Genomic DNA, 26,852 nt, shown 5'->3' on the forward strand with positions numbered 1-26,852 from the left:
CGTGGAATTTAAGAAAACAAAACAAAGATTTAAGGTTTTTGTTATTCATTTGCCATATATATACATACATTTATTTTTTTAACTTGTTTTTCTTTTCAAGTTTTTATTTAAATTCCAGTAAGTTAACATAGAGTGTAATATTCATTTCAGGAGTAGAATTTAGTGATTCATCACTTGGAAATAACTCATTATTTGAAAATAACTCATTAGGGCGCCTGGGTGGCTCAGTTGGTTAAGCGACTGCCTTCGGCTCAGGTCATGATCCTGGAGTCCCTGGACCAAGTCCCGCATCGGGCTCCCTGCTCGGCAGGGAGTCTACTTCTCCCTCTGACCCTCCCCCCTCTCATGTACTCGCTCTCTCTCATTCTCTCTCTCTCAAATAAATAAATAAAATCTTTAAAAAAAAAAAAGAAAAGAAAATAACTCATTAGTTGAAAATTTCATTATATACTTATCTTGCCACATTTCCCTCCCTCTCTCCCTACAGGATATCTCTATCTTACACTTGGTATAAATCCTTCCCATACATGTTTTTATTCCTTCTTTCCATGGAAATAGAGATAACCAGTTCCAATGTATAGGACTATTTTATCACAGTATATATGTGCTTCTTACTTTTTACTCATTAGATTTTTTTTTGCTTTATCAATGTCAATGCATACACATAGCTCCTTTTTAAAAATTATAATAACCTATTTCATTAGCTAAATATACCACTATTTATTTATTACTTCTCTATTGATGTGTATTTAGATTGCTTCCAGTCTTCATTGGAAAAATCAACGCTCCTTATAACTGTCACCCTATACACACATGCCAAAAGTTTCTCTGGGGTATATATTAAGAAGTGGAACTTCTAGATTGTCATGTGAGTGCCTTTTTAATAATCCTGTTTTTGTCGAAATGATTTCCAAAATGTACACTCATACCATCACTGTATAAGAGTCCAGTTTTTTAAATCCTCACCTGATATTCTCAGACTTCAAACATTTAGAATGTTCAGACCTTAAAGTTGTTGTTATCAATGGCTATGATATTGTATTTCATTATTATTTTAACTTGCATTTTACTTATTATGAAACTTTCCAAAGTCGACTAGCTGTTTGAGTTTCCTCTTTCCTGAACTGCCTCTACATGTCCTTTACCCATTGTTATGGGGTTGAAAAGGAGTTTATATGGAGAACAGGTTGGAACTATAAACCAAATTAACAGTGATCAGCTGTTATGAATAAGTTAAACATGCTCAGATCTATCTGTTAAATTTTAACATGCATATTCTTAGGCTAAATGTGATAAATGCATCTTGTAACTTTGTTTAGCATTACCTGTGCTTCACACACCCAGAGGTGATATAAAGATTGCAGTACTACCCAGAAGAATGGCACTCAAATTCCCTTCTATCCTTTTGAGTTGACTTCTTTGACTCTTCCAAAAACATAGACTTGTAGGATCCTGAGATGGAAGGGAAAAAGGCTATTTCAGATATGCAATATCTTTTCCGTATCTTCTAAGGATAGCTTCTGTACCTTTTTAAAGGAAGATAAGCCATTTATTTGTTCCTAGTAATATGTGAGCTTAATCATTTGTATTCAACCCAACAAAGCAAGCAGGTATTCATCCATAATTATCTTTTTGTTGTCTTTACCCTATTGATTTGTAGGAGTTCTGTATGTATTCTGGATATTAATCCTTTGTTCTCTTATGTCATAAACATCTTCTCTCATTCTTATTTATTGTATTTCTTATTGTTTAGAACTTTATAATTTCAATATAGTTAAATGTATGAATATATTCCTTTATGATATTCTTTTTTGGTCACTTGCTTAAGATATCTTCTCTACATCAATATAATGAAGATCTTCTTTGTATTCTTTGAAAAGACTGTAAGACCTTGGGGCACCTGGGTGGCTCAGTCGGTTAAGCATCTGCCTTTGGCTCAGGTCATGATCCCAGGCTCCTGAGATTGAGTATGGCATCAGGCTCCCAGCTCAGCAGGGAGTCTGCTTCTCCCTCTCTGTCTGCCACTCCTCCCTCCCACCCGTTCTTTCTCTCTCTCAAGTAAATAAATAAAATCTTAAAGAAAAAGAAAAAAATATTGTAAGGTCTTTAATCAAATGAAATTGAATACATGAGCATTTTTTTCACATTTGGATACATAGTAGTTCCACCACCATTTACTATAGTTTGACATATATTCATAAAACATCCCTCATGACCTGAAATCCCATATATGTGAGGTCTGTGTGGTTTGGTTTTTTGTTTGTTTGTTTCTGCTTTCTTTTTTGTCCTTTTGATGTATTTGCCCTTTACTGAGCTAACACCATAAGTATATAGATTCTATACACATATAAGTATATAAATAAGTATGTAATTCTGTAAGTATATAAGTAAGTCTTGATAACTAGCATTGCAGTTGTGTCTTCTTCCTCCTTCTTCCTCTTCACAATTAACTCACGTTTTTTTTTTTTTTGGACTTATACTCTTTCATATTTATTTTAGAATCAATTTCTCATATTCCATGAAAAACACTATTGAAACTTTTATTGAAACCACAATGAATTTATGGATAAATTTGGAAGAGTTGAAATCTTTATGATGTTGAATCTTCCACCTATGAACAAAGCACACATCTGCAATTAATCAAGTCTCTTTGTAAATGCTTCAAAACTATTTTATAATTTCACCCATGTAAAACTTAAATGACTGTTTTCAATTTCAATTTCTAGTTATCTTATCTGTTTTGTTATATAGCAAATGCTTTTTTAAAATTTCTATAAGATCTTCAAAGCACTGGGGCCCCTGGGTGGCTCAGTTGTTAAGTGTCTGCCTTCGGCTCAGGTCATGATCCCAGAGTCCTGGGATCGAGCCCCACATAGGGCTCCCTGCTCAGCGGGAAGCCTGCTTCTCCCTCTCCCACTCCCCCTGCTTGTGTTCCTTCTCTCGCTGTCTCTCTTTGTGTCAAATAAATAAATAAAATCTTTAAAAAAAAAAAAGATTTTCAAAGCATTTATTGCTCTCATATAGGAACATTATGGATTTTATATATAAATCTTATCCCCACCATAATAATTTAACAGGAGATACTTTTGCATATTTTTGTGAAAAATCATATTGTCTAAAAATTATGGCTTTGTCTTTTTATATGTAATCTATACATCTCTTATGTCCTTTCCTTTTGTTACTGTAGTTATTAAAACCACTGACACAACATAAATAATACTGATGATAACAGTGAGGTTCTTTTTAAGATTTATTTATTTATTTTAGAGAGAGGTGGGAGAGGGGCAGCAGGAGGAGATAATCACAAGCAGACTCCCAGCTGAACCCCAAGTGGGGCTCAGTCCCAGGACCCTGGGATTATGACCTAAGTTGGATGCTTAACTGACTGAGCCACCCAGGGGCCCTGGTGATAGCAGTGATTTTGAGGGAGACCAATCATATTTCTTTTCCACTCCTTATGTTTACTAGTTGTTTAATAAAATAGCTTCTATTATGAAAGAATATTGAATTTCATTGAATGCCTTTTTTTTACATTTATTGAGATGATGGTATGTTTTTATCACATTTTATCTATTAATGTGCTGAATACATAAATATATTTTCTATTGTTGAACAATTCATCTATGCTAGGATAAATGCTATTAGGTAACAATGGTACACTCAATTTGCCTAACAACTCTCTAGCAAAATTGACCCAGAGAAAGAGATAAAGTATTATAATTTCACATCTACATTTACAAATGAGATTAGCCTTTGTTTTCTTATTGTACATGTCTTATGTAATCTGGATATCAAGTTTATCAAATTTTACTAGCGTTAAAAAATGAGTCAAGTAGCTTTCCCTTTCTGTTCCCTGAAAACACCAAAATCAGAATTACTTTTAAGTTAAAGGTTTGCTAAAAATCCCTGATAAGGGGCTCCTGGGTGGCTCAGTTGGTTAAGCGACTGCCTTCGACTCAGGTCATGATCCTGGAGTCCCGGGATCGAGTCCCGCATCGGGCTCCCTGCTCGGCAGGGAGCCTGCTTCTCCCTCTGACCCTCCCCCCTCTCTTGTGCTCTCTGTCTCAAAAAAATAAATAAATAAATCTTTAAAAAAAAAAAATCCCTGATAAAACTCTCTGGGTTTGGTGCCTTTGTGGGAAGAGTGTAAATTGTGATTGTCAATTAAGTATTTTAATGGTTATTGGTCTGTTCAGGTGTGCTTTTGTTGTTTTGTTTTGTTGAATTGAATTGATTTTGGTAAGTTGTATTTTAAATGATCCAATTTATCTAAATGTAGTCATAAAAATTATCATAATATTCTCATTGAATTTGAGAGGTAAAAACAATGGTATCTATAATTTTAACTCCATTTTCCTCGTATTTATTTTGTCTTCTTTCACTTGATCAGTTTTCCAGATGTTTATCTAATTTATTAGTGCTTCTTTTTCTTTGATGTAGTTGTTGGTCTTATTGATCATTGTAATTGCTTCTTATTTAATTTTTGCTCTTACCTTTTATTATTTCCTTCTTTCTCCTTTTATAGGGCTCAGACTTTTTCTTTAGATTCTATAGAAAAATCTTGGCTTATTAACTTTCAATCTTCTCATTTTATTATATATACATAAATTTACTTCTGAGTACCACTGAACTACCTTATTTTACAAATTTTCCTAAGAAATGATTTGAATACATATCACAAGTTTCAACTTCTGGTGCACTTTTAAAAAATAATCTCCTTGATTCCTTCTTTAACCAATTAATTATTTAGAAGTTTGTTTTTATTTTCTAAGCATATGGATTTTTTTCCTATTTTCTTTTTAGTTTCAGTTTTATTGCATTACACTCAGCAAATAGGAATTTCTATTTTCAACTATTTGGAATTCATTGAGAATTTATTTTAGCCTGATACAACATCAGCATTTGTAAATGTGTCATGTAAACTTGAAAAGAGTGAATTCAGTATTTGTTGTGTGATTGTATGTGTGTGTAATCTTCATGTATTATATCCTTGTATTTATATAAACATATCATAGATATGCCATATATATGTATTCATTAAGCTTATTATTTGGGCTACTACATAATATTTATAACTGTTCAGTTTTATGAAACACAATTTAAGAAGATAGTTACATTTTAAAACTCAGATTTATTAAATACCAAAATTGTTTGGTTTGTGAGAAAAATGTATTGAGCCAACACTTTGTAAAAGCATGGTATTATGTACTAGGGAGAAAATACAACACAAATTCCTTCTGTCACCAAGTTTATAACACAGTTGTCTTCTCAGCAACACAAAGTAACCTCAGGAAAACCAATATTAGCAATAATAATAATGACTAAACTTTCTGGAGTTTTTATAATGTGTCAAGTGCTATTCTCATGACTTTACTGTTTAAATTCACTTAATCTCTGCACGGAGCACTTGGTGTTATACGCAAACAATGAATCATGGAACACTACATCAAAAACTAATGATGTAATGTATGGTGATTAACATAACATAATAAAAAAATTAAAATAAATAAAATAAATTCACTTAATCTTCACAATAAGGTGAGAAAGCTGAGCAAAAGTTAGTATGCACGCTGCTGGAAAGTGCAGCACTTTTGAGTTTCTCCGAACTCAAAATGTGAACTATTAGCCTTTTGTTCTCAGTTGCAGATGCTTAACCACAATTCTGAAGATAACAGGGCATCCCACTGGGTTCCTAACACCACCCTGGTACAATATTTTGATTTCCTGTATATAGATCTTATCATAGCTGTAGTCTTCACTGTAAGTGATTACAACTAAAGAAAAAGACTTTCTTTCCCCCTGAATTTGCACCATCTCCACATGCTCCTCATAGAAATTAAAAGAAACAGTCACAATTGGATTCACTTTTAACACTTTTAAAAACTTGATACACTAGATGACTCAGTTCATCTTAAATAATTGCTTTCTTTGAAAACCACAGAACTTTTATTAACTTTTAAATGAAGAATATATATGATCTTCTATGTTTATATTAGGAAACCAAAGTCTAAGAAGGCAGTAAAAGTCCCACAGTTCAGTCTATGAAGAGTCAGCAATGGAATTGTATTTCCATAAGATTTCTAGCTAAGCTCCTTCTTTGATCTTCTATAAAATGCAGATGGAGATCTGATACCTTGGTGATATTGAAGATTAGTTTCGATAATGTTTACCAAGTGATATAGTAATATCATTTCTTCAAAAGAAGTTAAGCTAACTAAAGTCTTGTTTACGTGTGTGTTTTTGTTTTTAATGGACATAATTTGATTCCTTATATAGCAACACAGAGAGCTTCAGTTTGGGAGAACGTAGAAATCCAATGAGGTAGAGTCTAAATAAAGTCAGTTAAAATTTTATCTGCTTAATTTATAATCTTTTTTTTTTTTTTAAGGTTTTATTCATCCATTTGACGGAGACACAGAGAGAGGGGGAACACAAGCAAGGGGAGTGGGAGGAGAAGCAAGCTTCCTACCCAGCAGGGAGCCTGATGCGAGGCTTGATCCCAGGACCGTGGGATCATGACCCGAGCCAAAGGCAGATGCCTAATGACTGAGCCACCCGGGTGCCCCAATTTATAATCTTTTTAGTTGAAGTTTGATTTTGTTTCCACACATTTTCATGGGTTCTACTTTCAAACTGTGTTGTGGAAATCCTAGCCATGTAATGCAGGTGCCCTTGGGGCTACCTAAGTGCACAGGTGAAAAGGAGACCTAGCTGCTGGAGTTCTGGGCCCCCAGCCCTTTCCTCTCTTCATCCAGAGCAGTTCTGCTTTAATCTGTGATAGGCACTGGACTCAAGGATAAGATTTCATTAAAGGAATTGTTCTACTTCCACTGTTTCAAGCCATTTAATCAGCTAAAATGTCTGCTTATCTAACTATAACACCTTTTATTCTAAGCCTTTACTGTAATACAAGTCAGTTATAAAACAATAAACAACCTGATACCAAAGGCTTGCGTCTCTGGAAAAAAAAATTCTCAGATACCACTAAATAATGCAGTGCTATATTTATTTATTTCTCCTGTGTCAATTGAATTCATCCTTCTGGAGTCCTATCATACAGAGGTGTAGTTGTGTGTGTGTGTGTTTTATCACATTCTGCACTTTTATAAGTAGGGAAGTTTATATCAGTGAGTATGCTATCTGTAGAAGACCTAGTTTCTTAAAAATCTGTTTGCTTTCAAGTAAAATTTAAAAAATAATAATACCAAACACTTAGAATTACATTACACCTATTGTCTTAGCATAATTATTTATAATGCCCCTTTTCATCTTCAAATGCATCCCAGTTTGGGTGATCAATTAGATGGTCACTATATTTATGTAAATAGGTGTTCTAAGCAATTTACATATATTTACTCATTTAATCTCCATAACATCTTAATAAGATAGATGTTGTTGTTATCTTGTCTTAGAAAGAAGGATATCACAACACAGAGTGGTTAAGAAAATTGTCCAAGGTCAAATACTTAGAGAGAATGGAATTTGAATCCAAGCTGTCTGTTTCCATTTATCATGGCCTTAACCTCTATGCTAGTTTATGCTCCATAAGGCTTGATACTTGTTTTCCTTCTCCCCTTTGGTTATACTTTTAAAATATACATATATATTTTAAAGATTTTATTTATTTTTTTATTTGACAGAGAGAGAGCCAGCTAGAGAGGGAACACAAGCAGGGGGAGTGGGAGAAGGAGACGCAGGCTTCCTGCCAAGCAGGGAGTCTGATGCGGGGCTCAATCCCAGAACCCTGGGATCATGACCTGAGCCAAAGGCAGAAGCTGAACGACTGAGCCGCCCAGGCACCCCTCGTTATACTTTTAAATGACTGTGTGGCCATGAGGACAACCTTTGGGTATTCCCCAGACACAATTTATAGATGAATTTAGGCCCCCAGATGCTTTGATACTCAGGATTGTTTTTACCTAAACTTTCTAGAATTGGTTGTCTGAATAAGAACTCTTATGGATGGAAGAAGAGGGAGAAAAAAGAAGGAAGGACGGAGTACTATCATCAGGCACCTTTGTAGGAAACCAAGCATTTATTTTCCCTGGGACCATGCTGTAGAAAATGGGTGGTGGAAATCAGAAGAGAGGGCAAGCTGATACTTGGAATTTGGAGATGATTGGATTGCACAACAAAGAGAAAAAAGATTTTCATGTTTGTATAAAAATTATGATGTTTGAGCTAGAAGGTAATTCACTGCAAGAAGATATGTTATGGAAGTGACTTTTAAAATAAAGGAGAGAGAGTTCAGCTCCCACTCCAGCACTGGAAGCCAAGGCCATATTTCTTAGCTGCTGCCAAGATCCCCCGACATGTGTCAAGTCTGAGATCTTTAGTCACTTAAACCTGATGTGGAAAGAAAAATTCACATCCAGGGACTTGTGTTAAGAGGACTCTTCAGTTTCTTTAAACTTGATCCAAGAAAAAATGGCTGCTATTCTGTTTCACTGAAATTCTTATCTTAGCCATTGCAGTTCACATTTCTAGACAGCTTTGGAAGTTTTTCCAAGGATATTCAAAAGTCCAAGAATGTCATGGGGTCTTCTGTTTTTCACCAGGTTATATCTTCTCTAGTTCCAATGTATTATTGTATTTCTAATTAATATCAGTAAAATAAAATTATGTCTTAAACATTTTAAACATAATTTATTCAGGTGCCTATTGCTTTTTAGTTTCATTTTAGACCATTTTATTTTTTACATTTTTTGAATAAATATTTTGTCTGATTTTTTTCTTCTTTGCCAGATTCACTACAATTACTAGTAATAATATGCAAGTATATAGAAACTTTTTGCAATTCAAACTTATTTATAAGTGTTTTACTTCATATTACTCTTTCAACATAATTATGAGGTGTGTTGGGGTCCCCAAAGATCACTCCCAGGTTTGATGATTTGCTAGAAGGGCTCACAGAACTCTACATATAGTCTTACTCATGGTTATGATTTATAACAAAAAAAAGATACAAAGCAAAATCAGCAAAAGTAAAAAGCAAATGGGGCAAAGTTCAAGGGAAACCAGGCATAAGCTTCCTGAGTCATCTCCTGGTGTAATCACATGGGTAAGCTTAATTCCTCCCAGCAATGAGTTGTGACAACAAATGTGAAACATCGTCTACCAGATAGGGTCAGGATCAGGTTTTTTATCTGGAGCTATTCATGTAAGCACCCTCAGCCTGACATGTATACAAATTTCAGACTCCCAGAAGGCAAACAGGTGTTCAACATAAACCATATTATTTGTACAAGCATTTCTGACACAGTGAGCCACTCTTATGAGGGAATGGTAGGAACTTTCCTGAAATCCAAGTTCCCACATACCAGTCAAAGGCCATCCTATAAGCAGACCTTTCTAATGATAGCACCAGGCTTGCTCTTTTCCTGCACATACTTCATAGCTTGATTTTCCATAGATAAAAGTAACTTAAAGAAGCCAAATTCTTTTCTCATAATCAGGAGTTTCTGGTTGTGCCAAATCTCAATTCCCTATCCAATACTCTTTCTAGTAGATTATACAGCTGCTCAGAAAAACATCTGATATCCAAGCAACTAAGGCTGATTTAAACAAAGTGAAGTGACTAATAATCAAAGAAGCAGTTTTAGCTTTTTTTTTTTTTTAAAGATTTTATTTATTTATTTGACAGAGAGAGACAGCGAGAGAGGAAACACAAGCAGAAGTGGGAGAGGGAGAAGCAGGCTTCCCGCTGAGCAGGGAGCCCGATGTGGGACTCGATCCCAGGACCCTGGGATCATGACCTGAGCCGAAGGCAGACGCTTAACGACTGAGCCACCCAGGTGCCCCGCAGTTTTAGCTTTTTGTCCTTCATATATGAACTGGAATAATAGCTCCTAGATTAATGCTGTCCATGATAACTTTCAGCAATGATGGAAATCTATAATCTGTTCTTTCCAATACTGAGTACTTGAAATGTAGCTAGTGTGACTGAGAAACTAAGTATTTAATTTTGTTTACTTTTAATTAATTTTTTTTAAATAGCCACATAAGTCTAGTAACTACATATTGGAAGCACAGCCCCAGATAATTTGATTTGCTTTATTAAAGCACACTATAGTAAGATTCATAGATTAAAGCCCCTGGACACCAGAGTTTCCTTTGAATTTCCTGAGCGCCAAACCAGTACAACCATATGGTCCCCCAAATATCTTCATTTCTTCTGGTCTTAATCTAAAATTACAAGGCTTAAAAATAATAAAGGCTATTGACTGGATTTTTTTTTTTTAAAGAGTCATTTAAAAAATAACCTAGTGTCTGAAGATTGGTAGTAGTTCATTTGCATAAATAATACTGATTGACAGCCCTTAGGAAAAGGAAGAGCCTGCCATTTTGTAAAAGCAGACATAGACTGGCATAAAAATCAGTGAATCTCAATGTGTAAATATCAGTTCATATATCTTTAGAGTTTACTGGCAACTATGCTGGAGAAGACAGAAGGAAAAAAAGTAAGAGCAAAAATTTTCCTCAAAAAGTATCTAATGAAATAGATAAATTTTAACTTACTCCAAACATTATAATGTTTGGCAGCCATACCTTCATGATATATCTCAAAAGTCCAGTAAAAATTATTTTTATATGTGTAAAACAGAATAAAAAGTGATAGCATATAAGGTAAGCAAGATCATTTTTGAAATGTAGTCAAAGATCTATTCTTGTTTTCCATGCCAGTAAAAAAATCTCAAATTTTTCATCAGGTTAGAAAGTAAAAATAAATGAGTGCCATCTTGTGGTTGCATCTACCATTCCTACTTGATATAAATTGCCCCCACCTTCCAAAAAAGATTCCCATTAAAAATGCTTTAGACAGATTTGGTCTCTGCATCAGTTTCAGAATGTAGAAAAAAGTAAAAACAAAATTGAAGAATTGGAGGTAGAAGGAAGGGCCCAAGATTATTCACCTGAAGTGAACATCAGAGTGAAAATTATTTCTATAGAAAATAAGTAAATATTGGCAACAGAAAAAAGGACTTTCAAAATTTGTAAAGTGAAGTTGGTAGCCTATGAAGAAAATAAACATATGTATAAGATACGTTATCTTATATAATACAAGATCTTTTTAAGGGAAAATAGGGAAAAACTATTAAGGTGATGTTTACCCTACTGGTACTAAATTTGCTGATAAATAAGGAAGGGAAGAATAAAAAAGGGGAAAAGTGTGGCTAAATCTATTTTATTCTACTTATATTCAAAATGCTATAAAACACTGTGAATAGTAAGAAAATTGCTTTTCTACTTAATAAATACATAAAATCTTTCAGTAGAGAAAGTGGCATTCAAAACTAGTAAGCTTGATTACAGTGGGAATCAACCAGATTTTTCCACAGACTTATCACAATAGTGCATGGTACTAAAACACAATGATCCATGACAAGTGTTAAGAAAGTATATTAAAACCAAAGATTTCTTTATAGCAGAACTATTTGGAATCTTTAATATGTTCATATGCATTGTGAATACCCAGAGATGGATTTGAGTTTCATCATTTTCTAAACTGTTACGGGAAAAGGATAATTTTTTTTTTTCCTTTGGGGCATAGCCAAGTACTAATGTTCTACAAGAAATTTTGGGAAACACTGCTTTGATCCAATAGTTCCAAATCATTTTCATTGAAGAAGGCTTTTGGCATCCTTTCTCACTTACTCTACCTAAATACATTATCGCAAAAGGAAAGTATACATATAACTAAGGAATTGTTTTATCCCTAAATGAGCACTTGCCCTATTAATTATGTGTTACACATCACTTAATATTGCCAACATAGTCAATGACTTCTTTTGAAATTTAGCCATAGCAGTGAACTTATAATCCCATTCACAGCCTTTAAGAATGCTGACAAAGTCTTTTGCCACAACTTAGGAAATCAAGGAATATGGCAATAATTGTATGACCACTGGTAACATAGGTGCACTATATAAAGAGATCCTGGTGGATAAATAATGTGTGGCACAAATTGGATAGCTGTTTACCAAATTCTTTCTTTTTCCTCCTAGTCATAAAACTAGGGTACATTTCCCATTCTCCTTTACATTTGAATGTTTTCATCTGACTAATTTCTAACCAATAAAATGTGGGTGATATAATGTACATAACTTCCAGGTTTGGCCCACAGATACCTCTACATGATCATACACTCTCTCTCTCTTTTCCCCAATTCACCAGCAGGAGTTGGTGCCCAAAAGATTTGGAAGCCATGAATTGAAAATGAGTCTCACTCAGCCTGGGTTCCTGAATGACTGCATAGAGCAGAGACCACCCTCTACTATCACCACCTCTGATTGAACTTTACATGAACAAGAAAGACTGGTCTTAAGTCACTGAGATTTCAGAGTTTTTCTGTTTATAGAATCTCGCACTACTTTAAAGGTTTTATTTATTTATTTTTTTAGAGATAGAGAGAATGGCAATGGGGGAAGGAGCAGAGAGGGAGGGACAGGGAAGGGGAAAGAAACTCAAGCAGACTCCGCACTGAGTATGGAGCTCAATGTGGGGCTCAATCTCACAACACTGAGATCATGACCTGATCTCAAAACCAAGAGTTGGAGGCTTAACCAACTGAACCACTCAGGCACCCCAACATCTCACACTACTTTAACCACCAAAGGAGGACATAGAGTTTTTTTGCAACCAAACAGTGGCCTTGCTATATTTGATTAAATTTTTTTAAATTTTGTAACACTACTTTGGTTTCTTCTTTTTCATGATGTTCCATATCTTTTGTGTTTATTTTCCTTATATTTGGAGAAGCAGTGAGAAAAAAAGTAATGCATGTAGAATCGGAAAATCTACTTTTAATCTCAGCTGCTTACTAGTCATTGATTTTTAGTGTGTCACTTTCATTTAACTATCTCTGAATTATTTTTGACTCCTTAATTCCCTTTTCTAAAACACACTGAGCATTGTCACCAGTCCCACCCACTCACTCCTCTAAGGCATCTTTTTTTGCCTTATTTACCTAGGCTTGTCTCTTCTTATTCTGCCTTTCTCTAGTGCAACTTTCCAGTTCTGAAATTATGGCAACATAACTCCACTATGTATTATGTTTTCTCCCTTTAACTTACTTCTTCAAATCACTGGTTGATATGAAACCCCTCTATGGTGTTCCACCATCTACTTTGTCTGGTTCCATGTCTGGTTCAGCCATACCCAGTACAGGTCCTCTCAACTGAGATGTGACCATGTTCCTAACACCCACTTAGAAAGCAATCTCAGGATATGACACCAGGACTCAAATCCAGGCCTTTTGTTACCAAGAGAGACCATATCCTAGGCCATAAGTAAACAACAACAATTTTAAAGAATTAAATAGTACAGAATGTCTTCTCTGATTATAGTAGAATCAAACTAGAAATCAATAATTGAAGAGTAAAAGGAAAATCTCCAACATGTGAAAATTAATCAAGACTTCCAAATAATCCATGGATCAAAGAGAAAATGTCAAGGGAAACATTTTTAAATGCCTAGCACTGAATGAAAATGAAAATTTAACACATAACAATGTGTCAGATGTAGTTAAAGCAGCAGCACCAAGAAAGATTTTCTAGTACTAAATGGATACATTGGAAACAATTAACAGTTGCAAATCAATAATCTAAGTTCCTAACACAAAAAAAAACTAGAAAAGTAAGAGCAAAATAAAGCTGAAACAAACCAAAAAGGAGCAGAAATCCATGAAATTGCAAATTAATAAACAATAGAAATAACCAGTGGAACGAGAAGCTATTTTTATAAAATCAAGAAAATTGATAAACCTCTAGAAAGACTGACAAAATAAAGAGGGAGGAGACATGATTCAAATCACCTATATCAAAAATGAAATAGGACATGTCACTCCATTTTTTAAAAAATGAACAAACTGGGAAATGGGCAAAAGATATGAACCGATATGTCACCAAAGGTATATATAAATGATACATAAGTATACAAAAAGATGCTCAACATCATTAGACATTAAAGAAATTCAAATCAAAACCACAATATAATATTACTACACACCTATCAGAATGGCTAAAGTAAAAAAAAAAAATAGTAATAGCAAATGCTGGCAAGGATGCAGAGAAATGGATCACTCATGCATTGTTGGTGAAAAAGTTAGGCAATTTCTTATAAAATGAAATAAGCAATTACCATATGACACAGCAATTTCACTTTTGAGCATTTATCCCAGAGAAATGAAAGCTTATGTTTATATAGAACACATAAACATACTATTTTATTCATAGCAGCTTTATTCATAATAGTCAAAAACTAGGAAAAAAGCACTTTAATATCATTCTACAGGTGAATGGCTAAACAAATTGTGATGCCATGTACCACACATACCATGTAATACATAGACCATGTAACACTACTCAGCAATAAAAAGGGAAAGCTATTGATACTGACAACAATTTGGATGAATCTTTAGAGTTTATGCTGAGTGAAAAACAGTAAATCCCCCCAAATTATATGCTATATGATTCCAAATATACACATACACACACAAACAACTGTTAGAACTAATAAACAAATTCAGCAAAGTTGTAGAATATAAAATAATATATAAAAGTTGGTTGGATTTTTATACACAAACAGTCAACTATCCAAAAAAAAAAAATTAAGAAAACAATTTCATTTACAATAGCATCAAAAGTAATAAAATACTTAGGAATAAATCTAACCAAAGGGGTTAACCTGAGTGAAAAACAGTAAATCCCCCCAAATTATATGCTAACCAAAGGGGTGAAAGACTTGTACACTAAAAGCTATAAAACATTGCTGAGAGAAATTAAAGAAAACACAAATAAATGGAAAGAATCTTGTGTTTATGGATTGGAGGACTTAATATTAAGATGTCGATACTACCCAAAGCTATCTACGGATTCAACACAATTTCTATCAAAATTCCAGCAATATTTTTGCAGAAACAGAAAAATGTAAGGGAAAAAATTTCATGATAATGAATTTTGCAGTTATGTCTTGCATATAGCATCAAAAGCACAGGCAACAAAAACAGAAATAGACAAATGAGATGACATCAAACTTTAAAACTTTTTTGCATCAAAGGACACAATCAACAGAGTGAAAAGGCAACCTATGAAATGGGAGAAAATATGTACAAATTATGTATATCTGATAAAAAGTTAATATCAAGAATGTATAAAGAGCTCCTACAACTCAACAATAAAAAAAAAAATCAAATAACCTAATTTAATAATGGGCAAAGAGGAATGTAGAGGAAAAGACAACAAAGTAGGAGGCTCCTGACTCTAGCCCTCCAAGGCAATAACCACATTTATACAACTAGCTCTGAAAATGACCAGAAGACTGGCAGAACAGATCTTCCACAGCTGCAGAGAGAAGTTGTAGAGAGAAGGCCACATTAAAAAGGGTAGAAGAGTTAGAAGCAGTTGCAAACCAAACCCCTATGTGACTAACCATGAATAGGAGGGACATCATGAGCATGGAGGAGCAAGGGGATCAGCCCCCACAGTGGGGCACCTCTGGTCTTGAGGGCCTACACTGGGAAAATGATACTCCATAATGTCTGGCTTTGAAAATCAGTGGGGCTTAATTCTGGGGGAGAGCCAGAGAGCAAAAAGAAACTGAGTCCCTGCCCTTAAGGAGTCTACAAGCTAAATAACTCGGCTTGAGGAACAACACAAAAGCAGTAGTTTGAAAAGCATCTGTGATATACATGAAAGAGATTTATTGACTAATCTTAGAACATGTGCCCAAGGGGCAGGGACCTAGGAAATTTCTCTGGGAACAAAAGTCCTGGTGGGTGCCATTTTTCTTGTCCTCTTTCAGCCTAGATAGCTGGATACTTGTGGGAGCCAGTTCAAGCACTCTCCATCTACATTGTTAGCACCATGAGCTTCATCATGGCCTTCCCCTGCAGACCCACCTCATCCAACCTACCCAATTCTGCAGGCATCCTTCAAAGTGGCTCCCACCCCAACAAACCCAACATGCACTCCAGCCAAGATTGGTGTCACTCCAAAGTGACTCCTGCCCTGGGAAATAAGGAAGATAACTACACACAACAATGCACCCACAATTCCTGCAGTCAGGCCTCTTAGCTGACTGTGCAGAGAGCAAGCCCTGACCTTCAGTGCACTTCCAGCTATGACAGAGGCTAACTGAAGACAACTAAGCTAAGTTCTGCCCTGTCCACTAATGAACCCATGGTGGCTGCAGGCAGGCCTCTGAACAATGCAGGGAGCAAACCCTGCCCAATGTGTCCACAGCAAGAAAAGTGGGTCATGCAGCCAGGCAATCATGATCAGTCACAACAGGGGGGTGCACACAGCCCATGCAAGGGAACCCCCAGAGTGCCTAGTTCTGATGACAAGAGTGGATTTCACAATAGGGCAGAAGATGTAGCTGACCTATCTAATATATAAAAACAATCAGAGTTAAACAAAAAAGATGGATATGTCCCAAATGAAACAAGTAAAAATCACAGACAAAGAGCTAAATGAAACAGAGATAAGCAATATACCTGATAAAGAGTTCAAAGTAATGGTCATAAAGATACTGGACCTGAAAAAAAAAAGCAGATGAACTCAGTGAGAATTTCACCCAAGGGATAGAAAATATAGAATAGAACTAGTCAGAGCTGAAGAATACAATAACTGAAATAAAAAATAAACTAGAGGGAATCAATAATAGATTAGAGGATGGGGAAGAATGGTACAGCCATCTGGAAGACAGGGTAATGTAAAGGAATCAAGATGAACAGCAAAAAGATAGAATAATAATAAAAAATGAGAATAAGTTAAGAGAACTCTGCACCTTCACCAAGTGTAATAACATTTGCATTATAGGGATCCCAGAGGGAGAAGGGGAGGTAGAAAACTTATCTGAAGAAATAATAGCTATAAATTTCCCAATTCTAGGGAAGGAATTGGATACTGAGGTCCAGAAAGCAAAAGAGCCCCTAACAAGATAAACCAAAGAAGGTCTATACCAAAACACCTAATAATTAAAATGGCAAAAATAAATGATAAAGAGAGAATCTTAAAAGCAACAAGAGAAAAGAAAACAAATACATACAAGGGAAATACCATGAGGATATCAGTTGATTTTTTTTTTAAGATTTTATTTATTTATTTGAGAGAGAGAGAATGAGAGACAGATAGCAAGAGAGGGAAGAGGGTCAGAGGGAGAAGCAGACCCCCTGCTGAGCAGGGAGCCCGATGTGGGACTCGATCCCGGGACTCCAGGATCATGACCTGAGCTGAAGGCAGTCGCTTAACCAACTGAGGCACCCAGGCGCCCTCAGTTGATTTTTTTAACAGAAACTTTGCAGGCCAGAGGAAATGGCATGATATATTCAAAATGCTGAAGGAAAAAAAACCTATAGCCAATAATACTCTACCCTGCAAGGCTATCATTCAAAACTGAAGGAGAGATATAAAGTTTCCCAGACAAACAACAGTTAAAGGAGTCCATCACCACCAAACCAGCCTAAAGACACATATAGACTGAAAGTAAAGGGATGGAAAAAGATATTCCATGCAAATGGAAGAGAAAGAAAAAAAAAGTCAGAGTAGCAATGCTTGTATCTGACAAAATAGACTTCAAAACAAAGACTCTATCAAGAGACAAAGAAGAGTATTACATAATGATAAAAAGATCAATCCAAAAAGAGGGTATAACAATTGTAAATATGTATGCACCCAACATAAGAGCACTAAAATATATAAAGCAAATGTTAAGACATAAAGGGAGAAATTGACAGTAATACATTAATAGTAGAGACTTTAACACCTCATTTGCATCAATGGATAGATCATCTAGACATAAAATCAACAAGGAAACAATGGTTTTGAGGAACATAGTAAACCAGATGGACCTAAAATATATATGCAGAGCACGCCATCCAAAATAGCATAATACACATTCTTTTCAAGTGCACATGGAACATTCTCCAGGTTAGATCACATGTGAGGCCACAAAACAAGTCTCAATAAATTTAAGATTGAAATCTTATCAAGCATCTTTTCCAACCACAATGGTATGAAACTAGAAATCAATTTTTAAAAAAATACTGGAAAACTACAAACATACGGAGGCTAAATAACATGCTACTAAACAATCAATGGGTCAACTAGGAGATCAAAGAGAACTAAAACAATATATGGAGACAAATGAAAATGGAAGCACAATGGTCCAAAATCTTGGGGATGCAACTAAAGCAGTTCTAAGAGGACAATTTATAGTGATACAAGCCTACCTCAAGAAATAAGAAAAATCTCATGGGCGCCTGGGTGACTCAGTCGGTTAAGCGTCTGCCTTCGGCTCAGGTCATGATCCCGGGGTCCTGGGATCGAGTCCCGCATCGGGCTCCCTGCTCAGCCAGGAGCCTGCTTCTTCCTCTCCCACTCCCCCTGCTTGTGTTCCCTCTCTCGCTGTCTCTCTCTGTCAAATAAATAAATAAAATCTTAAAAAAAAAAAAAAGAAATAAGAAAAATCTCAAATAAACAACCTAACCTTATAACCAAAGGAACTAGAAAAAGAAAAAGAAACAAAGACCAAAGTTAGTAAAGGAAGGAAATAATATAGATTAGAGCAGAAATAAATGAAATTGAGACTAAAAATGGAAAGAAAATATCAATGAAAACAAGAGGTGGTTCTTTGAAAAGATCAACAAAATTAATAAGGCAATATAGCAGACATATTAAGAAAAAAGAGAAAGGATTCAGATAAATAAAATAAGAAATGAAGAAGAAATAACATCCAACACCACAAAAATACAAAGAATTATAAAAGAATACTATAAAAAAGTACATGCCCATAAAATGAACAATCTAGAAGAAATAAATTCCTAGAAACATACAGTCTTCTAAAATTGACTCCAGAAGAAATAAAAACTTTGAATAGATTGATAACTAGTAACCAAATTGAGTCAGTAATCAAAAAACTCCCAAACCCAACAAACAAAAGTCCAGGACCAGATGGCATCACTAGTGAAGTCTACCAAATACTTAAAGAATAGTTAATACCTATACTTCTCAAACTATTCCAAAAAATTGAAGAGCAAGGAATGCTTCCAATTTGATTATACAAGGTTAACATTACCCTGATGTAATAATAGACAAAAACACTGCAATAAAAGAAAATTATAGGGGCACCTTGGTGGCTGTCAGTTAACCGTCCAACTCTTGATTTTGATTCAGGTCATGATCTCAGGTCGTGGGATTGAGCCTGCATCAGGCTCCATGCTCAGCAGGGAGTCTGTTTAAGATTCTCTCTCTCCATCTCCCTCTGCCCTTCCCCCCACCTCTCTCTCTCTCTCTCTCTCTCTCTCTCAAATAAATAAATAAATCTTTAAAAAGAAAAAGAAAGGGGCATCTGGGTGGCCCAGTTGGTTAAGCATCTGCCCTCGGCTCAGGTCATGACCCTAGGGTCCTGGGATTGAGCCCTGCATTGGGCTCCCTGCTCAGTGAGGAGTCTGGTTCTCCCTTTCCCTTTACCCCTCCCCCTGCTCGTGCTTTCTCTCTCACGCTCTCTCTCTGTCTCAAATAAATAAGTAAAAATCTTAAAAAAAAAAAAAAAAGGAAAATTATAGGCCAATATCCCTGATGAACAAAGATGTAAAAATACTCAACAACATATTAGCAAATCAAATTCAACAATACATTAAAAGTACCATTCACCATGATCAAATGGGATTTATTCCAGGGATGCAAAGGTGGTTCAATATTCACAAATCAATCAATGTGATACATCACATTAACAAGAGGAAGGATAAAAACCATTTGACCATCTCAAGACATGCAGAAAAATCATTTGACAAAGTACAACATCCACTCATGACAAAAACTCTCAATAAAGTGGGTTTACTGGGAAAATATATCAATATAATAAAGATCATAAATGAAAAACCCATCATACTCAATGGTGAAAAACTGAAAGCTTCCTCTAAGAACAGGATCAAGATAAGTATGTCTACTCTCACCACCTTAGTCACCATAGTACTGGAAGTCTTAGCTGCAGCAATCAGACAAGAAAAAAAAAAAAAAGGCATCCAAAGTGATAAGGAAGAAGTAAAACTGTCACTATTTGCAGATGACATAGTATTATATAGAAAACCCTAAGGACTCTACCAAAAAATTATTGGAATAAATGAATTCAGTATAGTTGAAGATTACAAAATTAATATACAGAAATCCTTTGCATTTATATACACTAATAATAAAGTAGCAGAAAGAAAAATTAAGAAAACAATCCCATTTACAATTGCACCAAAAAGAATAAAATACCTAGGAATAAATTTAACCAAGGAGTTTTGTGAAAAACTTGTACTCTGAAAACTATAAGACACTGATGAAAGAAATTAAAGATGCCACAAACAAATGGAAAGATTCCATGCTCATGGGTTAGAAAAATTAATATTATTAAAATGTCCATACTGCCAAAAGCAATTTACAGTTTCAATGCAATCCCTCTCAAAATACCAACATCATTTTTCACAGAACTAGAACAAATAATACTAAATTTCATGTGGAATCACAAAAGACCTTGAACAGCCAAAGCAATCTTGAGAAAGAACAAAGCTGGAGGTATCACAATCCCAGATATCAAGATATACTACAAACCTGTATTTATCAAAACAGTACAGTCGTGGAACAAAAACAGACACATAGATCAATGGAACATGATAGATAGCCCAGAAATAAACCCATGCTTATTTGGTCAATTAATCAATGACAAAGGAGGCAAGAATATATAATGGGGGAAAAAAACAGTTTTTTCACTAAATGGTGTTGGAAAAACTGGAGAGCTACATGCAAAAGAATAAAATTGGACCACTTTCTTACATCACACACAAAAATAAACTCAAAATGGGTTAAAGGCCTAAATGTGGGACCCGAAATCATAAAACTCTTTAAAAAAAATACATAGGCAATAATCTCTTGGACACTGGCCTTAGCAATATTTTTCTAGATATGTCTCCTGAGACAAGGGAAACAAAAGCAAAAAATAAACTCTTGAGACTACACCAAAATAAAAAGCTTTTGAATAGCAAGGGAAATCATCAATAAAAGGAAATGGCAACCTACTGAATCGGAGAAGATACCTGCAAATGATATATCCAATAAGGGGTTAATACCCAAAATACATAAAGAACTTATACAACTCAATGCCAAAAAAGAAATAATCTGTTTTAGAAATGGGCAGAGGACCTCAATAGACATTTTTCCAAAGAAGACATACAGATGGCCAACAGGAAAATGCAAATCAAAACCACAATGAGATATTACCTCACACCAATCAGATAGAATTACCATATGATCCAGTAATTCCACTACTGGGTACCTATGCAAAGAAAATAAAAACACTAATTTAAAAAGATATATGTAGCTTTATATATATTGCAGCATTATTTACAAGAGCAACCCAAGTGTCCATCGAGACAGACACATAAATATGTGCAATGAAATATTACTCAGCCATTAAAGAGAATGAAATCTTGCCATTTGCAACAACATGAATGGACCTAGATATATGCTAATTGAAATAAATCAGACAAATACCATATGATCTCACTTATATATGGGATCTAAAAAAACAAATGAAAAAACAAAAACAGACTCTTACATATAGAGAACAAACTGGTGGTTACCAGAAATAAGGTGAGTTGAGGGGATGGGTGAAATAAGTGAAGGGGATTATTGGTACAAAATTCCAGTTATAAAATAATTAAGTCATGGAGATGAAAAGGACAGCATTGGGGAATATAGTCAATAATATTGTCATAACTTTGGTGATAGATGGCAATGACACTTATCGTGGTGAGCACTGAGAAATGTATAGGATTGTCAAATCACTGTGTTGTATACCTGAAACTAACATAACATTGTATTTCAGCATTCTTCAATAATAAAAAAAATAAATAAAATTTTTAAAAGGCAAAGAACTGGATATTTCTCCAAAAATGACATATAAATGGCCAATAAGCGTATGAAAAGATGTTCAACATCACTAATCATCAGAGAAATGAAAACTACAATGAGATATCACCTCATACCAACATAAGGTGACTGCTACCAAAAAAGCAAAAAATAACTGTTAGTGAGGATGAGAAGTTGGGACACTTGTATACTACTGATGGGATTGTAAAATGATGCAACTGCTACGGAAAACAGTATGGAATTTCCTCAAAAATTAAAAATAGAAATACCATATGGTCCAGCAATCCCACTTCCGAGTATATATCCAAAAGAATTGAAAGCAGGATCTCAAAGAGATATTTGCACACCCATGTTCATAACTGCACTATTCATAATTACCTAGAGGTGGAAGCAAACCAAATGTCTACTCAGGAGTGAATGAATCAAACAAAATATGGTACATGCATATAGTGGAATATTATTCAGCCCTTAAAAAAAGAAGGAGGGGCGCCTGGGTGGCTCAGTCATTAAGCGTCTGCCTTCGGCTCAGGTCATGATCTCAGGGTCCTGGGATCGAGCCCCGCATCGGGCTCCCTGCTCCGCGGGAAGCCTGCTTCTCCCTCTCCCCCTCCCCCTGCTTGTGTTCCCTCTCTCGCTGTGTCTCTCTCTGTCAAATAAATAAATAAAATCTTTAAAAAAAAAAAAGAAGGAAATCCTGTCACATGCTACAAAATGTATATATCTTGAGGATATTATACTAAGTGAAATAAGTCAATTACAAAAAAACAAATGCTCTATGATTCCACTTACATGGGGTATCTAAAGTAGTCAAATTCATGGAAACAGAAAGCATGGTTGTTACAAGGGATTAGGGAAAGGGGGAAAAGGGGAGTTGTTGTTTAATGGATATGGAGTTTCAGACCTGCAAGATGAACAAGTTCTGGAGATCTATTTCACAATGTGAATATACTTAACACAACTGAACTGTACACTTAAAAATGGTTAAGATGGTGAATTTTATATTACATATTTTCTATCACAATTAAAAAAAAAACAAAAAAACAGTCCCAGGCAAACTGGAACAAGTTGGTCACCCTTGTACTATTACACTCAGCAATAGGAAGGTTATATTGTAATTTTGAATTGGGAATGATGAACCCTCCTGCTTTTTTTAGGTTCAGAGACTACTGCTGTCCTGCAAACTTGAACATTTTCCTTAGTTCTCCAGGACAGCTGGACACAAGATCAAGAAATATTAAAGAAGACGTTACTGAATCTTAGAATCAAGAGATTGAGACTCTGTATAAGTTCTCTTCCTAGAATACATAAAGATAGGACAGGTTGAGTGGTCTTCAGGGAACAAGGTGTCTGATAAGACAGACTATTTTGTTTTTAATTGTTGGTTATGCCCTTATTTGAAAGGCCATTATCACCACATCTTTAGAAAAGCCTAATTATCACTGTCTGGTGTCTGCAGAGATGTGGGAAATTAAGAGTCAGTCAATGTGTTGAAACTTGGGTTTGAAGAGTTAAAGAGAAGTCTCCTCAGGGCAGTGTTGAACCATTGCCCAACTTAAAGGTGAATCCTGGGGTAAAATTATGAGAGCCAGCCGCCCCATCCTATGTTGAGGTTCTCACTCCACAACCACTCTTGGATTAAGTTCTCTGCCTTACCTACCCGAAAAAAATATTTGCTTTAAGATTTAGCTGAGGATTCACCTTTTTGTAACTTGCTGTAACCCCCTTTTCCAGACAGAGAGCTAGGTAAGCACTCCTTCATCTCTTCTCTCCACAATTTTGGATATGGTAGCTTTGTTGTTTATAAAAAGAGAAAGAGATCTTCCACTGGACTAATAATTTTTACAGAGAGAAGATTCTTTCTTGTTCATATTTGTAGTGCTCATTCAAAAAATGATTGTTAAATGAATGAATATGTGAATTCAACAAGCAATTTGGAACCAAAGAATCAAAGATGAATGAAGTGTCCTTCATAAAAGTTTCTCCACATCTACCTTTAGATAAAATAATTGTTTTAAAATACTCTTTGGTAGCTTCCATCACAAATAAAATTAGTTTCTGTGGATCTCAGGGCAAATTTTCCAAGATGCATCACATAGAGCAGCACATGGCTGGACACAGCCAAATGAACAAATTGGACTCCCCAACCCTCCCCCACTGCATCCTGTAACAAAAACTATAATGTTTACCTTCTCTTTTGTCTACATTTTCCTTCCACATATTTTTAAATAATTGGACCATAGTATGAACTAATCATCTTCCAAATTTCCTGTTCTTAAAAAAATAAAAAGTATGGTTTTAATTAGAAAGAACAAAGGAAAAAAAATTTTCTCATTCTTTCAAAAGTTAAAAATGACTTGAGAATTCCTTATAATCAAATTCTATACACAGAAAAATTATTCCTTCAGGGCTTGCATTCTGTACCCTCCAAATAAGGTTAGGATTAATGGCTAGTGTTTTTTTCTTAATCCTATGGAACCATTTCTTTTAAAACTGAAATGCTATTAGAACCCTAGTAGCAAGATCCCAGGGAGGGACTTTTGAAATTTCACGCTCTTGATAATGAAACAGAATTGTAAAGAAGCTTCAACCTAAAGTTTTATTTATTTAAATATGTACAAAGCACAATTTTTTCCCTTCTGCAAAACCTCAGAATATGTACCAGGACTTTTGCTAGAAATGTAACAAAGAAAATATATCAAGTTCAATGGAGTCAGAGAAATCTGATTACAAACACCAAACCACAAATCTGCACATCCCAAATCTACCACTTACTAGTTGTGACCACAGACAATTCATTTAACTTACTTGAGCCTTTTTCATAAATAAAATATATTTGATAATATAGGCTTCATAGAATTCTTATGAAAACTAAATGTTATATATAAAGCATGTAACACAGTGCCTGGCAAAATAGGTTCATATTAAGTGTTATTTCCTTTTCTCTCTCTTGAAGTATTAAATTTAAATTAAAATTTTACTAAAACTCATGTGTTGCAGATAAAATTTTCCAATAAGAAAATGATGAATAGACATAAAACGTGGTCAACAGTTGACACCTGTGTCACCTATATTATTATTATCATGTAATTATAATAACTATATTACTTGTGACTTTTCTTTTTTTATCTTGACATGAATTGGCTGAAGTAGTGCCATGGAGCCAATACTAACTTTTTTTATTACCACTCTTTAAAAATAACTGATACGGTATGGAGTCCAAGATGGCAGGGGAGTAGGGGATCTAAATTTCATCTGGTCCCAAGAATTCAGCTAGATAGTTATCAAACTATTCTGAACACCTACAAACGCAACAGGAGATCAAAGAAAAGAATAGTAGCAACTCTCTGAACAGAAAAGCGACCACTTTCTGGAAGGTAAGATGTGCGGAGAAGTGAATCTGAGGTGATATATGGCAAGATAGACCTCAGGGGGAGGGATAGACTCCGTCTGCTGACTACCCGGAAGTGATAGAGCAGTGGGGCACAAAATCAGAACTTTTAGAAGTCTGCTCCACTGAGGTGCACTTGCTCCAGTGGCTAAGAGGGGGGTGGAACCCTTGCTGGGACAGTTTGGTCCCAGGACCCTCAGGGTCACAGAAAGACTGGGGGTGCCTGAGTGTGGCAGAGCTCCCACGTATTGGAGTGGCGAAGCTGGCTGCAAAGATGGAGCTGAGGAGTGGGCTCTCAGTTAGGGGTTGCCATAAACCATGATCTGCGGCACAGTCAGGCCTCTGCTCTGCAGGGGCCCAACAAGTGGCAGATCCTGGGAGATTCCCCTTCCTCCCCCAGGAGGAGCAGCGTGGGAGTGCACTACAAGAATCTGCTGGGTTTAGAGACTTCAAACAGGGTTGTGTGCCAGAGATAGAAATGCTTGGTCACAGGTCAGGCAAGCACAGAGTGCAGCCAGAGACCCGGGAGACAGGAGTTATTGACTACTTTTCTCTGAGGGCTCACTGAGGAGTGGGGCCCTGAGCTCTCCGCTCCTCCGGGGCCAGAGATTAGGAGGTTGCCATTTCCATTCTCATCCTCTACAGCTGTGTGGAAAGCCTTAAGGGAACAAAAACTACAGAGAGCAAACTGGAGCAGATTACTTAGCCTGGCCTGAGGCAAGAGTGGGGCAATTCCACCTGGGGCAGACATTTGAGAATCAATGCAACAGGCCCCTCCCCCAGAAGATCTGCAAGAACATCCAGCCAAGACTAAGTTTACCAATCAAGAGAACTGCAAAACTCCAGCACTAGGGGGAATACAGCACATAGAATTCATGACTTTTTCCCATGATTCTTTAGTCTTTCAACTTTAATTTTGTAAATTTTCTTTGTTTTTTTCTGGAATTATTCTTATTTCCTTTTTCAACCAACCTCTTATCAATTCCTTTTTTAAGAACTTTTTAAATATTCATTTTTACAGTCATATTCTATCCCTTGATTGTATTTAACCTTATTTTTTGTATATATATAAGTTTTTCTTTCTTTAAAATTTGGGATGAAGTTTCTTCTAACAGACCAAAATATATCCAAAATCTAGTGTATGACTCTGTTCTATTCACCCGCCTGATCACATTCTCTCTCTTTTTTTTTTTTAATTTTTCTTCTTTCTTTTTTCAACCAACTTCTTATCTTATCAATTCCTTTTTTAAAATATTTTTTAATTTTTATTTTTACAGTCATACCCCATCCCTTCATTGTATTTAACTTTATTTTTGTATATATGCTTTTCTTTCTTTAAAATTTTGGGATCCAGGGCACCTGGGTGGCTCAGATGGTTAAGTGTCTGCCTTCGGCTCAGGTCATGATCCCAGGGTCCTGGGATCGAGTCCCACATCGGGCTCCCGGCTCAGTGGGGAGCCTGCTTCTCCCTCTGACCCTCTCCCCTCTCATGCTGTTTCTCGCTCGCTCGCTCTCTAAAAAATAAATAAAATCTTTAAAAAAAAAAAAAA

At 35.5% G+C, this 26,852-nt stretch overlaps 1 long non-coding RNA gene across 1 annotated transcript in view; it reads right to left on the bottom strand.

Annotated features, from left to right (window-relative positions):
• Positions 1-1,208: 1,208 nt before the first annotated feature.
• Positions 1,209-26,852, bottom strand: part of LOC145720139 (uncharacterized) — a 42,567-nt gene continuing 16,923 nt past the window's right edge. The window contains exon 3 of the long non-coding RNA XR_014142909.1: positions 1,209-1,452. This is a non-coding gene — a long non-coding RNA (uncharacterized LOC145720139). The remainder of the gene's footprint in view (positions 1,453-26,852) is intronic.

Source organism: Leptonychotes weddellii, chromosome 2, assembly GCF_054177405.1.
Source record: "Leptonychotes weddellii isolate Sample4059 chromosome 2, ASM5417740v2, whole genome shotgun sequence".
Classification (NCBI taxonomy): domain Eukaryota; kingdom Metazoa; phylum Chordata; class Mammalia; order Carnivora; family Phocidae; genus Leptonychotes; species Leptonychotes weddellii.